The 19,449-nt window shown below is 38.4% G+C and overlaps 1 pseudogene; it reads right to left on the reverse strand.

Moving 5' to 3' along the window:
* Nucleotides 1-2,805: 2,805 nt before the first annotated feature.
* LOC125268085 lies at nucleotides 2,806-18,827 on the reverse strand (annotated as a pseudogene).
* Nucleotides 18,828-19,449: the final 622 nt, after the last annotated feature.

Consider the following 19,449-nt stretch of genomic DNA (forward strand, 5'->3'; position numbering starts at 1 on the left):
GGATGGATTGAAGAGCTCTGGAAAATGTTGCTGCTCAGAGCGCCATCTTGAGAGCACAAGACCTTCCACAACTTCCTCCTGATTTCCTGTTCATTATTAGTTCAATGATATCACCTGTGCCTGGCTTGTTAGTGTTAGTGTGTGTGTGTGTGTGTGGATATATATAAGATCTGCATTTATTTGTATCCTTGCACAGCGTTGAAGTTCTTTTGTTCAGACAGATCTTTCACCTATGTTTGGATTACTTTGAGAGACTTTTTACTCAGAACTTTGACCTGCTTATTTGGAAGCTTTACTTTATGTTTTTTGACCTTTTTGCCTTGTGGATCTGTTCTTCAGCCTTGCTTCTGATGTTAATTTTTATGTTTATTCAAGAAGGACACTAAGTAAAGACTGTTTGTTTTTCTCCAATCCTGGCTTGTGTGGTTCTCTGCAATTTGGGTCTACACTGCTCTGTGGTGTAGTGGCTAGAGCATATGGCTACCAGCAACACATTCTGGGTTCTAACCCTGGTTGTGACACCCTCAACTGGATGAGTCAGTTTCAATACATATGTGTATTGCCACGATTGTTCCATTTGTCATTACTGCAAATAGGTAATTCTGATACATGCAATGACAATCCATTATGAGATGTATAGGCATTTTTAACTTTATGCACAATAATAATCTTTTACATTGTAATCCTTTTATTTGTAATATTTGGCATGTTTGTGTGCTGCTGTGTGTAACAAGCAGAGTGTATATGTGTTGTGCACTCGCATAGGTGCATGTTATTGATGCGCTGTTTAAATAACAAAAAAATACTGTGTCATTGACTTACTTATAGGTCTACATATACACCGTGTTCCAAATTATTATGCAAGTGACATATCAGTAAGATTTCAGTACAATAAACAATCAGATTTTAGTTTTTCTAAGAAAATGTTTATTTATCCATGTCTTTTTAGATAACTGGTATCAATCTCAGACAAAATAATTTGCCAAGTTTATGGAAACCCTACTTAGAGGTTGTTCCACATTATTAAGCAAGTCACAGTTCTCATGCAATATGGGGAGGAAGAAAGATCTTTCTGAAGATGAAAAGCATGGAATGGTGCAATGTTGTGCAAAAGGCATGAAAACAACTAATATTGTGTGAAACTGAATGGAGATTATTACAAATTATAAGATTTGTGAGTGATTTAGAGCACAGCAGAACTCGGTCAGATAAAGGCTTATTAATGAAAGTTCCTGTCAAAAAATTAATTGCATTAAAAGGGCAGCTATATATTGGGTTTAGAAATACATGAAGATGCATTAACTGATACAAGGCAACAGCCTTAGGAAAACAGTGAACATGTGGCAGTCATTTCAAAGTGCCACACTTCCTGCTGCCAACAGGTGGCGCTTTGACTGTAACTGAATATTGCCATGTAGATGTCTTCAGGCCTGGACTATTATCGAACATGTAAAGTTTGATGTGAAACATTAGCACTTAGCCAAGTGTTTCATGATTTAACGTGTTTCTAGTAGGTTTGGCATATTGAAATGTGTTTCAGGTAGTGAATTACAGTGTAAAGCATACCATTTCCTGTTGCCAGCAGGTGGCGCTATGACTAACTGAATATGTCTTTAGGCCAGGACTCTTATCACACATGTGAAGTTTGGGGCAGATTGGACATTGAATGTCTGAGTTACAACAGCTTCATCGTTCATGGCATCGCAATTTAACATCATCATTAAGATCAGACTGACCAAATATGATGGTGATCTGCTCAAATCTCTACAAGGAGTTAATCACAGTGTAAAACATGTCATTTTCTGTTACCTATAGGTAGCGCTATTACTGTAACTGAATACTGGCATGTAGATGTGATCAGATCAGGACTCTAATAAAACATGTGAAGTTTAGACCAGATCGGACATTGAGTTATAACATCTTCCTGTTTCATGGTGAAACATAAAATTTTGTCAGGCCACCACAGACACGCCCTTCAGCGAAAAACTCTAGATCTATATAACTTTGCAAAGGCCTTTAAATTAGACTGACCAAATATGACATTGATCTGATTAAAGCTCTTGGAGGAGTTTGTTATAGTACGTCTGGAAATGGCAAAAATTGCACAAGTTTTGCAAAGTTAATTAAAAATATCTGACTTCCTGTCGTTTTTCAGATTATGCTTTTTTGTAGGTATTAGACTGTTAGATGTGTTTACCAAATTTCATACATGTACGTGAGACGTAGCATCTGGGGCACTTCGTTGAAGTTTTGTAGGTGGCGCAATTGAGCCATTTTGCCACACCTAATTCTGAAAACAATAACAGATGTAAACTTTCACCACTTCTGATGCATCTGCAGAGTTTCATGAGTTTTGAGCATGTTTAGGCCCTCAAAATGTGATTCCCTTTTCTTGGCGAAACATCAGACTTTGTCAGTCGCCACCTACACGTCCTTCAATGAAAACTCAAGATCTTTGCAATTTAACATCCCGAAGGCCTTAAGATTAGACTGACCAAATATGATGTGCTTCTTGTTAAATCTCTATGAGGATTTAATCACAGTGTAAAACATGTCATTTCCTGTTGCCCGCAGGCGGCGATATGACTATAACTGAATACTGACATGTACACACGCCCTTCAGCGAAAACTCAAGATCTTCGCAATTTAACGTCACTAAGGCCTTTAGATTAGACTGACCAAATATGATGTTGATCTGATTAAAGCTTTTGGAGGAATTTGTTAAAGTACAACATCTGAAAATGGCAAAAATGCCAAAATTTTGCAGAGAAAAACCTAAATATTTCACTTCCTGTTGGGTTTACAGATTTTGAACCCAGGGGCTGTTACATGTGTATACTGAATTTCATAACTGTACATGAAACGTAGTGCGAAGGCCATATCAGAAACTTTCACCACTTCTGACGTGTGTGCAAAGTTTCATGAGTTTTCAAGCATATTTAGGCCCTCAAAAATGCGATTAATTTCAGACAAGAATATTTGGCTGTGCAATTACAATAGGGTCCTCACACCATCAGTACTTATGTGCTTCAAAAGATTTACCTGATTCAACCTTCAGTTTGACTTTGGGCTTGACGTTTAAATTTAATTTTGCCAAAGAACTGCACAATGTCTTCAACACCACCAACAGCTCCTCCAGCAGCTCCTCCAAGAATAGGAACATAGCGATTCCAGTCACGAGCTCGTTTGGCTGTATATGGTAGTTTCGCTTCAGCGTCTTCTAAAGCTTTATTCACTTCTTTCATAAGTTTTTCACTAAATTCACATTCTGCTTGTTCTCTAGCTTCACATTGAATTTTCTCCTGAAGTTTGTGCTTGTCCTTCTCATGTTTTTCTTCCAGGAGTTTAATGAAGCTCTGTTGCATTTCTCCTAAAGATTTTTCCTTTCTTTCATTCTCCTCTTCAATTTGTTTCTTGTGCTCCTCCAGTTTTCTCTTCATCTCGTCTCGAAGGGTTTCATTGGTCTCTTTCTTGATCTCCTCCTCTCTCTTTTTGAATTCCTCTTCAGTTCTTCTCAGTTCATTCTGCATCTCTTGTCTTTCTCTCTCTTTTTCTTTCTTCATGTGTTCCATTTCAGCTTCATATTTGGTTTTCAGCTCTTCTTCATTTCTCTTGATCTCTTCTTCTTTCTCTTTCATGATTCTCTCTTGTTCATCTTTGATGTTCTTCTCCACCTGCTGGAACATCACATTGGTGTAGAAACTCCCTCCATTTACTGTCAACATCCAGTCAATCTTATCCAGAAGATCAGAAACTTGTGTGTAATCTTTATTCTCCATGTTATTGAACACATGGTATCTGTCTCCAAACTGATGGACGAGGTTCTTTAAGCTGTCATTTCGTTGAACATAATCTTCAATTGTTGTTCCTCTAAGTTCATCTCCTCTGGTGAACAGTACTATGGTGTACATTCTGGATTTGTCTCCAAAAGTCTCCAGGATCATCTTCACTGCATCTTTCTCCTCTTGAGTGAATCGTCCCAGTTGAAGCACCAGCAGAAACACATGTGGACCAGGTGCCTGCCATTGAGACGCACTTCACAATCTCCTTCCAGATCTCATCATTATCAACTCCAGTATCAAACAGTCCTGGAGTGTCAATCACAGTTATTCGTCTTCTGTTGAACTCAGATGTTTCTTTCTGACACTCTCTGGTCACTGAGGATGGATTAGGTATTGATTCAAACATGTCTCTTCTCAGTATGGTGTTTCCTGTTGCACTTTTCCCCACACCCGTCTTTCCCAGCAGCACAATCCTCAGATCTTCATCATGTCTTACACCTGCTAACCACAAAAGAAACTGTCATTACATTTACATTTAGTCATTTAGCAGACGCTTTTATCCAAAACGACTTAGAAATGAGAATAGTAGAAGCAATTTGGACCTACAAGGAACCACTTGGAAGGCGATCATTTGTTTATATAAAGCATATACATTTAATTTTTTTTTTTTTTAAATGACTGATCGTTTCGCTAGATAAGACCCTTATTCCTCGTCTGGTATTGTTTAAAGCCCTTTGAAGCTGCACTGAAACTGTAATTTTGACCTTCAACCGTTTGGAGGCCATTCAAGTCCACTATAAGGAGAATAATCCTGGAATGTTTTCATCAAAAACCTTAATTTCTTTTTAACTGAAGAAAGAAAGACATGGGCATCTTGGATGACATGGGGGTGAGTAAATTATCAGGAAAATTGTATATAATTTATATAAAATAGCGCCATCTTTTGACAAAAGTGGAGGGTTAGTTTAACTTACAGTCACCAAACTCGGTACATATTGTTTTCATTCTGCCAAACAACTTTCTCATTTACAGTCATTAGCTCTGACCAACAGGAAGTCAGATATTTTGGTTTGAATGTGGATTTTTTAAACCCTCTCTGTCCCTCTCTCACTCCTCCAGTCTTTGTGTGTGTGTGTCAAATTTATTAAAAATCCCTATTATCCCTATAAGTAAATTTCACTTCATTTTATAAAAGTGGCTGTTATGTTTACCCATTTTAAATGCCTATTGCCTGCTGTGCACAGTTGCCCTGAAGCCAGTATGGCTTTGCCACCAGGCTTTGGCCCGTCATCGCTGCTTGCAGCTATATATTTGTTTTTAATTTCTTTTATATGAAAATCACTTTGAATTAGTGCTGGGCAGTATACCGGTTCATATAGTATACCAGTTCAATTTCGAGACCGATATGAATTTTTCAAAAACCGCTATATGCAAATACCATGTAGAGCCAATGATTTCTGCGATGCAGAAAAATCACGGATGAAATCACGGAATCTAGTTACAAACGTTCTGTATAAAGCAGAACATCACAGAATTTAGCAATTTTTGGATGAATAAATCAAAAGTCGGGCTGTACAATGAATCAGATATTGATACAGACTAGTGTCTGTGAATATTAAAGCTAAAAATGACTGCTATTGAAATCTGAAGTCTGTATGAAAGAGCACCGCATTTTCATCTACTACTACACATACTGACCAGTGGCGGCTGGTGCAAAAAATTTTTGGTGGGGCGCAATTTTTTTTTTTTTTAAAGAAATGCAGGAATGAATAGGCTAATTGTTAAATAATCATTTAACAAGTGATATAATAATGTATCATTACTGCTTATCTAAAAAATGGAAAATTCAGTATTTAAAGCATGCCATAGGGCTGGGATCTAAAAAGAATATATCTGTTTTTAATTAAAAAAATATATATTTCACATTCTGCCCAATATTGTCCTAGAAACAATGTTCATATTGAAGGCTATAAAAAACAAACATGAATGTAACTGTGTAGTATACGCTATATTATGTGCAAAAAAAAGGGGTCAAATCACATTAGGCCTAGGCTACATTCTAAAATTGTAACTTTACAATCTAAAAACAAAATGTTTTTAAAGCAGAAGTTAAATACACTAAACTAAAAATGAAAATAAATAAAAACAAAAGAAACTAATTATTATTATTTTGATTACCCTATTAACAGTCACTTTACACAGTTACTGCTATCATACAAATACACTTAGTTGTATTTTCGAAATTCTACATATGGCATAATTATGTTTTCCAACAAAAACAAATTTTCAACAACAAATATTTTTAGCAAAATGTATTTGACTCAGATTGAACGCCATCTGTTTGGCGCGCATGCTCGCGGCGGTGCTCGTTCACGGAAGTTTGTCTTGCTGAAGGCTCGTCCACGCCTGGCTGCAAAATGGAAATATTTTCTCGACTTTCTAACATTTGCAGATGGAGAATATACCTGTGAAATGTAAATATGCACTGAGGAAATTATTGGATGTCACTTCAGCTTAAAAAAAATATTAATAGAGGTCTGTTTGTTTCCACCAATTGCTGCACAGGTTAAGGTTACGTATGATGACGAAAGCACGTTAGTGCGAGCCCTCCCGGAACCCATAGAGATTGCATTGCAGTGCCTGCAGTTCGAAAAAAAAGTTCTTTGAATGGAAGTCTATGGGAGCAGTCGGGGCAAATCTCTGCCAGACTGAAATGCCCAAAAAGAGGCGGTACTCCACAGAGCGTGACTCGACGCTGATTGGACTATATCCAGAGGCAGAACAAACAGCCTAGCAGTGACAGCTAGCGTAACTCTGTGGTTGAATGTGATTGAAAAATCCGTCCCTTTCTCACTTTGGTGGTGCGTCGCCCTATAGGCGGATCTTTTGTGACGTCATTGTTTATGTTTGTCGCGTTGCATCATGGGAGTCGTGTGGCAAGAAACACCGCTAGATACCTGTAATTTGATTGTTTTGCACGTTTGGAGGAGGATTTAGAGAAGAGGATGGTTCACTCTTGCTGTGTGGTCGATTGTACGGCTCGTTGGGGGCCTGATAAAAAGTTTTTTCGAATTCCCTCCGAAAAGGATAGCGAAAAACGAAAAAAATGGTTGCGTGCAATTAGGCGATTGAACCTGGACGCTCCGAAGAAAGCCTGGATTCCTGCAGCTTCTGATCGAGTTTGTGAGGCACATTTTGTTCATGGTAAGTCTTAGTGACTATGTATTTATAGAAGATTAAATAAAAAATAAATAAAACTGAGTCAAATCAACCAAGTCATATGTTTTCGCGGACCAACGTTTTTTGTCATCCCAGATCTCATATGGGCTTTGAATAACTTCAATTTTGTCACCAATACAAATTTTGAGCTTCTCTCCAAACCTCCTCAGGAACGTCTTCAGATGTTAAAGTGCTTATATATTGTGGATTTCGCCCGCTAACTCTCTTGAAAGTGCTCGTCGCGTCTTTATAGCCCGCCATACTGTTTGTTTTGTTGCCACACAACCACTCGCGCATGCGTACAAAGATGTCAACAAAGATCCTCCTATTGCCCTAATGAAGAAACCGCTCCTGATACTGACGCACGCGTACTCGTGATGATTTCAGTGTCTGCTGTATCACTCACTAGGCTATACATGAACTTCATCTACAAAGCTGCTCTTAGTCATTTTATGAACATTTCACCATTTAATTTGATAAAACTATCGACATTTGTCTCATCATATACACAGGAAGTCAAACGTTGTCTTCTTCTTGATTTTTATGGTGGTTGGCAAACAACTTCAAGGTGCATTACCGCCACCTGCTGGTTAGGAGTGTGGACCAAGAACGCAAGGACCTTTATCTAACACCTTCTAAACACCTATAATTTTTTATCTAAATCAGACATTTTTAAATATAGTATTACAAAATCAATACGTGGGTACGGAACGTATTCAGACCCCCTAAATTTTTCACTCTTTGTTATATTGCAGCCATTTACTAAAATCATTTAAGTTCATTTTTTTTCCTCATTAATGTACACACAGGACCCCATATTGACAGAAAAACATAGAATTGTTGACATTTTTGCAGATTTATTTAAAAAAGAAAAACTGAAATATCACTTGGTCCTAAGTATTCAGACCCTTTGCTCAGTATTTAGTAGAAGCACCCTTTTGATCTAGTACAGCCATGAGTCTTTTTGGGAAAGATGCAACAAGTTTTTCACACCTGGATTTGGGGATCCTCTTCCATTCCTCCTTGCAGATCATCTCCAGTTCTGTCAGGTTGGATGGTAAACGTTGGTGGACAGCCATTTTTAGGTCTCTCCAGAGATGCTCAATTTGGTTTAAGTCAGGGCTGGGCCATTCAAGAACAGTCACAGAGTTGTTGTGAAGCCACCCCTTCGTTATTTTAGCTGTGTGCTTAGGGTCACTGTCTTGTTGGAAGTTAAACCTTCAGCCCAGTCTGAGGTCCTGAGCACTCTGGAGAAGGTTTTCGTCCAGCATATCCCTGTACTTGCAACAGTCATCCTGTCCCTGCAGCTGAAAAACACCCCCACAGCATGATGCTGCCACCACCATGCTTCACTGTTGGGACTGTATTGGACAGGTGATGAGCAGTGCCTGGCTTTCATGTGTCTTGCACTGAGGAGAGGCTTCCGTCGGGCCACTCTGCCATAAAGCCCCGACTGGTGGAGGGCTGCAGTGATGGTTGACTTTCTACAACTTTCTCCCATCTCCCGACTGCATCTCTGGAGCTCAGCCACAGTGATCTTTTGGTTCTTCTTTACCTCTCTCACCGAGGCTCTTCTCCCCCGATAGCTCAGTTTGGCCGGACGGCCAGCTCTAGGAAGGGTTCTGGTCGTCCCAAACGTCTTCCATTTAAGGATTATGGAGGCCACTGTGCTCTTAGGAACCTTAAGTGCAACAGAATTTTTTTTGTAACTTTGGCCAGATCTGTGCCTTGCCACAATTCTGTCTCTGAGCTCTTCAGGCAGTTCATTTGACCTCATGATTCTCATTTGCTCTGACATGCACTGTGAGCTGTAAGGTCTTATATAGACAGGTGTGTGGCTTTCCTAATCAAGTCCAGTCAGTATAATCAAACACAGCTGGACTCAAATGAAGGTGTAGAACCATCTCAAGGATGATCAGAAGAAATGGACAGCACCTGAGTTAAATATATGAGTGTCACAGCAAAGGGTCTGAATACTTAGGACCATGTGATATTTCAGTTTTTCTTTTTTAATAAATCTGCAAAAATGTCAACAATTCTCTGTTTTTCTGTCAATATGGGGTGCTGTGTGTACATTAATGAGGAAAAAATTGAACTTATACTTAATTTTCTCAATATGCATTTTAAATGTAAGTTTCTCATCAAACCATACCCCCAAAAACTTAAAACAAGAAACTCTTTCTGTCTTGGGCATATAATTTGAATTTTATCCCACAGTTAACTCTCCGTTTTGAAAAATCACTGTTCTTGTTTTTTCAACAGAAAATCTAAAGGCAAGGCAAGTTTATTTGTATAGCACATTTCATACCCAATGATAATTAAAAGTGATTTACATAAAGAAGAATGATAAAAATAAAACATAAGGAATAACAATAAAAACAGAGAATTTTGCTATCTGGATAGAAGAGCTAGGAAGTCTTAGGGAGTTTTTTTTTTGTTGTTGTTGTCCATCAGAGTGGATCTAAACCTCACACGACAGGACCGCTGTCTAGCAACCTGTTAAGGCACTTAATACTGATAAACAAAGACACCTCAAACTGAGCCACACTTCCCTAATCCCCCTTCCGGAGATATCTTATCTATGCAGCACAGTTCAAATTTCCCCTTTGGAAATTTCCCTTTTGAAAGTGTCCTGACTGTAAACCAGAGATATCTTAACCATGCACCACAGCTCAAATTTCCCCATGGTTTGTCCCCTTATCCAAATTTACCAAATTTTAACCTAATCACAAATGCTTAATCATAATGATAAATAATAAGGGACTAATTATGCTTCCTTGTGGTGTACCGTTCCCTACAATCATGGTCTTAGAAAAGTTTTGCCCAACTTTGACTTGAATAGTTCTGCCAAATAGAAAATCCTTAATCCATCTTATCATTTTTCCATTAACTCCTGCTTTTCTTAATTATCAGACCTTCTCTCCACATCATATCATAAGCTTTCTCAATGTCTAAAAATATAGCCACAACACTTTCTCTATTAATCTGCGCTCTCCTTATTTCATACTCTAAACATACTGTAGCATCCATTGTACTTCTTCCTTTCCTAAATCCACTTTGATAATTTAAAATATACCCTTTTGTTTCCAAGTAATATGTTAATCTTTTATTAATCATTTTCTCCATAACCTTACAAATATGAGAAGTCAAAGCAATTGGTCTATAATCACTTGGACTGTTTCCTTCCTTCCCTGCTTTACGTATTGGTACTATTACAGCCTCTTTCCATTTGTTAGGTAATTTCCCACTCTCCCAAACCCTGTTATATAATTCCAGAAGTATATTTTTAGATTAATCACTTAAATTTAGACATCATTATATAGCATACCTGATCTTTACCTGGTGCAGATACTCTAGTGTTCCTTAAAGCACTATTTAATTAATTTATAGTAAAAGGTAAATTCAATGCATCATCCACATTTCCATAATCTAAATCTATATTAAAATCTCTGTGTTTTAATATTGTTTCCTCTCGCCCTCTTCTCCCTTCTTCACTGATATTGTCTCAACTATGAATTTTGACAAATGTTTCCACAATCATTTCAGCCTTTTCTATCTCTGTAATTGCTGTACTCCCATTAATTGTTAATGTTAGATACCTATGCTCTCTTCTAATCCCGTTCATTTTCCTTACCATACCCCTTGACTTTATCAATATCCGTTTCTCTACCCACTGTATTACAGATCATCCTCCAATATTCTTTTTTTTTGCTGTTTTCACTGTTCTTCTAACACATGCTTGCTCCTTTCTGTACCTGATTAAGTCCCCAAAATTAAGTGTTCTTTTAAGTCTTTTAAATGCTTTGTTTCTCTCTTTGACTACTCTTCCACATTCTTCTGTCCACCATGGAATCCTCTTTTTCTTACTTCCTGTGCGCCTTGGAATTGACTGGACTGCAGCTTCAATTATAGCTCCACTAATACACTGATTTAACTCCTCTGTCTCTTGATTAATATTAATTACACCCATTATCCCCTCCCATACTTCTCTAAATTTATCCCGATCTGCTCTGTCAAAAACCCACCAAAGACTATAGAATAACACAAGACGTGTCACTCGTATTGTTTTGAATGGGAGAAAGTGAAACGCGCAATATGACGGAATAAGTCCCGCCTTCTAAAGCCCCGGGTATACTTCACTTTCCGTGCCCGGACACGTCACTCACGCAGTCACGTCCGCGCGTCTTTTAAAGTATACTACACCATGGATGCGCATGGATGACCGCGTTCGTCACATGCGCAGTACAGTTTTTTCGGAGGGCAGCACTGAGTCGTGTCATCAACGTGACATTCACTGGGCATAATTGGAGAAGAAAAGAAGTGCATCCTTTCCCATATTTTACTTATCCCCCTCCATGAACTTGCCGCCCTAAACTTGCATTGTACACTTTCAAACATGAATTGTACAAATGTGGTTACTTTCTAATCTCTTTGCACAAACGCTGGTCAAGTTCGCTGTCCATTGTCATATTTTTCTCTTTTTTCAAGTGTGTTGTTTTTAAACCAGTCTTTTCACACTCTTCTTTGACGGCTGAACACTGTGCTCAATACTGTGCGTATTGCAACCTAGTGGACTCTTCTATACTGTTTGCGCATGCGCTGTTGCACGCGGACTGTCCACGCGGTCTCGAAATTTGGCCTGCACATGGCCAGGGTGTGCGGCCAGCCGCAAGCCCTCCGCATGACGAAAATTACGTCATGCGGACGGTGCACGAACGCGGACGGCCGAAGTATACCTCGGTCTGCTGCAGTGACGCGACGACTTTACCAGTTGGCGATTAGCCCTTATTTAAGCCCCGGGTATACTTCGGCCGCATACCCTGGCCAAACACCAGTGCAGGACAAATTTCGAGACCGCGTGGACAGTCCGCGTGCAACAGCGCATGCGCAAGCAGTATAGAAGAGTCCACTAGGTGGCAATACGCAAAGTATTGAGCAATGTGGTCAGCCGTCGAAGTAGAGTGTGAAAAGACCGGTTTAAAAACACGCTTGAAAAAAGGAAAAAATACGACAATGGACGGCGAACTTGACCAGCGTTTGTGCGAAGAGATTAGAAAGTACCCACATTTGTACAATTCATGTTTGAAAGTGTACAAAGCAAGTATAGGGCGGCAAGTTCATGGAGGGAGATAAGTAAAAATATGGGAAAGGATGCACTTCTTTTCTTCTCCAATTATGCCCAGTCAATGTCACGTTGATGACACGACTCAGTGCTGCCCTCCGATGTCTGGTAGAGCATAGAAAAAAAACTGTACTGCGCATGTGATGAACGCGGTCCTCCGCGCGCAACCATGGTGTAGTATACTTTAAACGTGACTGCATGCGTGACGTGTCCGGGCGCGGAAAGTGAAGTATACCCGGGGCTTTAGAAGCACTGGTTTCTATACAAACAGTCAGACGCGCGCCTCTGAAATGAGGCACAGGAGACGCGCATTTACATCTGCGTATGCGCATTAGCTTGATCCAGCCTAAAAAATACAGTTTTTTTTTTTTTGTCTTGATTCGAGCGTTTGGAAAAAAAAATATGAGACTGTTGTTGTTAGATTTGATTGGTGATTACAAATATGAAATTTTTGCAGAATTTGATGTTTCCCCATTCAAAGAGCTGCATGATGCCCAGGATGCCCGAGAGGCGTTTCAAAGATGGCCGCCGAGTGAAATGACTTGTCTTAAAGGAACTTTGAACCCACCCTCCTGATCTATTTATCTCATTCATTTCTACTCTTGCCCCTACTTCAACAAAAATAAGATAATGGTCACTCCCCATCGTGCTTTCTTTCTTAACCTCCCACCAACATATCCCTGCTATTGACTCAGACATAAGTGAAATATCCACCGCTGTCTCCTTCCCATTTATAACATTTATTCTGGTACCATTTCCATTGTTACTACAAACTACATTTTTTATATCCATAAATTCTTCTATAACCTCTCCATTAATATCATTATAAGTATCCCACAATGTATTACGACCATTGAAATCTCCACAACAAATAACCTTACCCTTTAAGTGAATTAATAATTCCTCCAAAATCCCCAAGGTTAATCTCTGGCATGGATTATAATAATTTGCTATTTAAATATTACCCTCCTCTGTCCATACCTCCATTATAATAAATTCCAGTTCTTTCCCTCTAGCTGTTACCCTATACTGAATATCTTGTTTAATAAATATTGCACAACCTCCACTATTACCGTTGTCTCTGTCTCTCCGAATACTATCATAACCTGTAATTATAAAATCTAATGATGGTTTTAACCAAGTTTCCTGTATGCAAATTATATCTGGCTTTGCTTCTAACTCATTAATAAATCCTTTGAATTACTGTCCATTAGCTATTAAACTTCTAGCATTCCACTGAATAATAAGAATTAATAAAATATATGCAAGTAAGTGGCTGGTGAACTGGAGGAATAACAGAGTAAACTTTATAGTTACCATTGTGTGTGTCTGATATGATTAAGTCGGTAAATTATATTTGAATTCACTGTTATTGCTGCTTCCACTGATGTCTGACATCAGTGTGTATTTTATAAACTCCAAATGTATTGTTTTACTGGTACTTAAACCTTAAAAAAAACATTATTTGGCTGAAAACACTGCATAGCTGTGATATATGACAAGAGCTGAGCACGTCCGTCTCGTAGCCAGAGCGCGAAAGCACAGTTTGAATCTGGCAGTTATGTGACGTCGCTGAACGTTTGAAATCCCATATGTGGAACCGTACCGATCAAAGGGTTAATACAGCACACACTTTTATGAACTCATACCTGCTGTTGATTGAGTCTTCATCACATATTTTCTCAGTTCCTCTATTTCAGCTCTGTGTTTGTTTCTCTCCAGTTCTACTCGATCCTTCCCTCCGCATGACGAAAATTACGTCATGCGGACGGTGCACGAACGCGGACGGCCGAAGTATACCTCGGTCTGCTGCAGTGACGCGACGACTTTACCAGTTGGCGATTAGCCCTTATTTAAGCCCCGGGTATACTTCGGCCGCATACCCTGGCCAAACACCAGTGCAGGACAAATTTCGAGACCGCGTGGACAGTCCGCGTGCAACAGCGCATGCGCAAGCAGTATAGAAGAGTCCACTAGGTGGCAATACGCAAAGTATTGAGCAATGTGGTCAGCCGTCGAAGTAGAGTGTGAAAAGACCGGTTTAAAAACACGCTTGAAAAAAGGAAAAAATACGACAATGGACGGCGAACTTGACCAGCGTTTGTGCGAAGAGATTAGAAAGTACCCACATTTGTACAATTCATGTTTGAAAGTGTACAAAGCAAGTATAGGGCGGCAAGTTCATGGAGGGAGATAAGTAAAAATATGGGAAAGGATGCACTTCTTTTCTTCTCCAATTATGCCCAGTCAATGTCACGTTGATGACACGACTCAGTGCTGCCCTCCGATGTCTGGTAGAGCATAGAAAAAAAACTGTACTGCGCATGTGATGAACGCGGTCCTCCGCGCGCAACCATGGTGTAGTATACTTTAAACGTGACTGCATGCGTGACGTGTCCGGGCGCGGAAAGTGAAGTATACCCGGGGCTTTAGAAGCACTGGTTTCTATACAAACAGTCAGACGCGCGCCTCTGAAATGAGGCACAGGAGACGCGCATTTACATCTGCGTATGCGCATTAGCTTGATCCAGCCTAAAAAATACAGTTTTTTTTTTTTTGTCTTGATTCGAGCGTTTGGAAAAAAAAATATGAGACTGTTGTTGTTAGATTTGATTGGTGATTACAAATATGAAATTTTTGCAGAATTTGATGTTTCCCCATTCAAAGAGCTGCATGATGCCCAGGATGCCCGAGAGGCGTTTCAAAGATGGCCGCCGAGTGAAATGACTTGTCTTAAAGGAACTTTGAACCCACCCTCCTGATCTATTTATCTCATTCATTTCTACTCTTGCCCCTACTTCAACAAAAATAAGATAATGGTCACTCCCCATCGTGCTTTCTTTCTTAACCTCCCACCAACATATCCCTGCTATTGACTCAGACATAAGTGAAATATCCACCGCTGTCTCCTTCCCATTTATAACATTTATTCTGGTACCATTTCCATTGTTACTACAAACTACATTTTTTATATCCATAAATTCTTCTATAACCTCTCCATTAATATCATTATAAGTATCCCACAATGTATTACGACCATTGAAATCTCCACAACAAATAACCTTACCCTTTAAGTGAATTAATAATTCCTCCAAAATCCCCAAGGTTAATCTCTGGCATGGATTATAATAATTTGCTATTTAAATATTACCCTCCTCTGTCCATACCTCCATTATAATAAATTCCAGTTCTTTCCCTCTAGCTGTTACCCTATACTGAATATCTTGTTTAATAAATATTGCACAACCTCCACTATTACCGTTGTCTCTGTCTCTCCGAATACTATCATAACCTGTAATTATAAAATCTAATGATGGTTTTAACCAAGTTTCCTGTATGCAAATTATATCTGGCTTTGCTTCTAACTCATAATAAATCCTTTGAATTACTGTCCATTAGCTATTAAACTTCTAGCATTCCACTGAATAATAAGAATTAATAAAATATATGCAAGTAAGTGGCTGGTGAACTGGAGGAATAACAGAGTAAACTTTATAGTTACCATTGTGTGTGTCTGATATGATTAAGTCGGTAAATTATATTTGAATTCACTGTTATTGCTGCTTCCACTGATGTCTGACATCAGTGTGTATTTTATAAACTCCAAATGTATTGTTTTACTGGTACTTAAACCTTAAAAAAAACATTATTTGGCTGAAAACACTGCATAGCTGTGATATATGACAAGAGCTGAGCGCGTCCATCTTGTAGCCAGAGCGCGAAAGCAGTTTGAATCTGGCAGTTATGTGACGTTGCTGAACGTTTGAAATCCCATATGTGGGACCGTACCGATCAAAGGGTTAATACAGCACACACTTTTATGAACTCATACCTGCTGTTGATTGAGTCTTCATCACATATTTTCTCAGTTCCTCTATTTCAGCTCTGTGTTTGTTTCTCTCCAGTTCTACTCGATCCTGAAGGTACATGAATGTTGTGTAGGAACTTCCTTTGTTCTCCTGTACCATATTCTCTACATCCTGCAGTAGATCTGGAACCTGTGAGCTGTTCTCCAGAACAAAATGATGACCTCCAAGTGTCTGGATAGATGTCTTAGTAACTGAAGTGTGAAGTATGTTCAGATTGCTAATCATGCTCTCCTCTTGGATTATGAGAACCATGAGGTGTTTGTTGATTCTTGAGCTGAATATCTTCTGGATGTTCTCCATTTCTGCTTTGTCTTCATTATTAAGTGGACCAGCAGGAATAACTAGGAGGAAAACATGAACTCCAGGATCACAGCGAGACACACAGCGATGAGCGTGAGACATCGCTTCCTCCTCTGAGAGCCGATTGAGAGCTGGAAGCTCCACCAGACTGATCCGAAGTTTTTTCTTTTTTTCTTTTCTTATATAGTTGGATACAGAGGCCTTCAGTGTTTCATCACTTCCACACAGCACCATGTTCAGCCTCTGTTGTCTTGTGTCACTTACAACTCCTTAAACACAACAACAACAAAGTATTTTACTTGCTCTTTTTAAGAATCACATTTTATTATTTGTAGAATCAAATGGAAACTTCCATAGATTATGAACTTACCCCTTGGCTGATTTTGCTTTGGACTTTGTTCTGTGTAACCCACTGTTATTAAGAAAAGAAAGAAAAAATCTATTTAATGATCTTAAACTCATGGTATACAACACTGCAGTACAAATGTCATGATTCAGTACACAATAAGGCATCATGACTGAAACCTTCTTTTTACTCCTGTCCAATATCTATCGACAAGCATCTCATAGGAGCATAAGACCACACTAAAAATTAAAGGATTAGTTCACTTTCTAATTAAAATTTCCTGATAATTTACCAAGATGTTCATGTCTTTTCTATCTTCAGTCGAAAAGAAATTAAGGTTTTTGATGAAAACATTCCAGGATTTTTTCCATATAGTGGACTTCAATGGTCTCCAAACAGTTGAAGGTCAAAATTACAGTTTCAGTTGCAGCTTCAAAGCGTTCTACATGATCCCAGATGAGGAATAAGGGTCTTATCTAGAGAAACCATTGCTTATTTTCTAAATAAATAAATAAATTATATACATTTTAACCATAAATACTAATCTTTGTTGGAATTCTAATAGAGAAGAAGAGTTAGTTCAAGATGAGCATTTATGGTTAAAATGTATATAATTTATTTATTTATTTAGAAAATGAGTGGTTTCTCTAGATAAGACTGTTATTCCTCATCTGGTATCGTTTAAAGCTCTTTGAAGCTGCACTGAAACTGTAATTTTGACCTTCAACAGTTTGGAGACCATTGAAGTCCACTATAAGGAGAAAAATCAAAAAAAAAATCAAATGGAATGTTTTCATTAAAAACCTTAATTTCTTTTCGACTGATGAAAGAAAGACAGGAACATCTTGGATGACATGGCGGTGAGTAAATTATCAGGACATTTTGATTTGAAAGTGGACTAATCCTTTAAAATGACTGAAATTTAGCTGTCTATTTATATGACATGCTTTTCCATTATTTAAACTGAGAGAAATTATAAGTATACTGTTTACATTACACTGCCAAAAATGAATTTTTTGTCTTGTTTCCAGTCCAAATGTATAAAAAGAAGCATTTTCAAGACAAGTAAAGAAAAAATTCTTGTTTTCAGAAAAATAATTCAAAACTAAGTGAGTTTTTGCTTAAATCAAGCAAAATAATCTTTTCAGTTTGCTTGTTTAAAAAAAAAACTCTTTTGCTGTGTAAAAACATAATGTTTTTATGAAGATGTTCAATAACCTGGTAAAAAGGTTATGAATATGTTGTTTTGTTTTAACTTACAAAAGGAACCTAGTATTGGCATAAAACGAGAAAGTCTTTTTGATTTCTTCATCTCTGTATGAGTGTCTTGGTGTTGTTCATCATCCTTTGAATCAGGATCTTCCTTTGTTCTGGGAGAAGCAGAAGTTGTGTTCGGATCTTCATCCACTGATGATCCTTCTGCATAATCATAATCACACTTGAGAAATTCTTCACTGTTGTCTCTGAGGATCTTCTCTATCCATTGATCTATGTCAGACAGCCATTTCTCTGTCTCATTATTAAGTTGAACATGTCTTCCTTCACAATCTGTAGATAATCGAATTAATTCACTTTCCAACGTAACTTTCCAAGATGCCCGTTTACTACGTGTTGCTTCATCAGTCGTGATCATGACGGTGCGTTTAATCGCGTCTTTACTGAATTCTTTCAGGACAATTTTCACTCTTTTCAGGTGCTTCTTAGTGAAGTCATTATACTGCAGTACGAGTATGAAGACATGAGGTCCTGGATCAGACAGAGACACACACTCTCTCACTGTCTGTGTGATCTGATCATCTGAGATGTTTGTCTGGAGCAACTGAGGACTGTTGATGACTATCACATGTCTGTCCTTCAATCTTCCTCTGAGTCTCTCTACAACATCTGGATGAGCTTCACTGTCAAACGCTGCTCGTCCCAACAGGAAGTTTCCCACACGACTGTTTTCTGACACGCTCTTCCCCAGAAGAACAATCCTCACATCACTCACTAAAACACACAACACACACAAAGACACACACACGTAATTTGTCAGTGTATGAGTTGTCTTGTTTAGCATTAATAGCATTGTATAGCTCAACAGATTTATCAGTAAACTGAAACAGACACAGCAAGAGTCACAGCTCTCACACTTTGATGTTAAATCATTTAATTGACTTACTGTTGGGGAAAACGTTATCAAAGCTACCTCTGCGCACTGCAAGATACAAAAATACAAACCGTCAGTAAATCTGGAGGACATTAATGTGTGCACTACATGACTTTAAAAAGTTTCATAAAGATAATACTTCCCAGTATTCTAGGGGAATAGGGAGTGACACAGAAAGGTTTTGGAGAGACACTGAGGATTTCCCAACTTCCAGCCCCAGAGTTACACAAAACCAGACTTTGCACATTTAATTCAATTTAGCCTGTAAGGTTTATTATTATTATTATTGTTATTATTAATATTTTATTATTTACTAATGAACACAGTTTTAGAACCAAAGAAAAAAAAAAACATTACCTCAGGAGGAGGATCCCAAGAAAAATAACACACACATGTAACCTCTAACTGGAGTTGAAAGGATAGATCTTACTATCCTTACTCCCTTACTTATCACTCAAAAGGAGAAAAAAGGATGTAGGTGTCCACCTCCCTACATTACCTTCAAACTACAACAACATCCCAGCTAACAGAATTTTGTTATAAGAACGTTCTCTAAATAATCATTGTTGGTTCTGGGAACGTAAAAAATGTCCAGGTTTCTTGATTTAAGAGGATTGTTTTTTAGAAGGTATAATGTTCCTCAAATGTTCTTTCAACTTAAT

Source organism: Megalobrama amblycephala, linkage group LG1 (assembly GCF_018812025.1).
Source record: "Megalobrama amblycephala isolate DHTTF-2021 linkage group LG1, ASM1881202v1, whole genome shotgun sequence".
NCBI lineage: Eukaryota > Metazoa > Chordata > Actinopteri > Cypriniformes > Xenocyprididae > Megalobrama > Megalobrama amblycephala.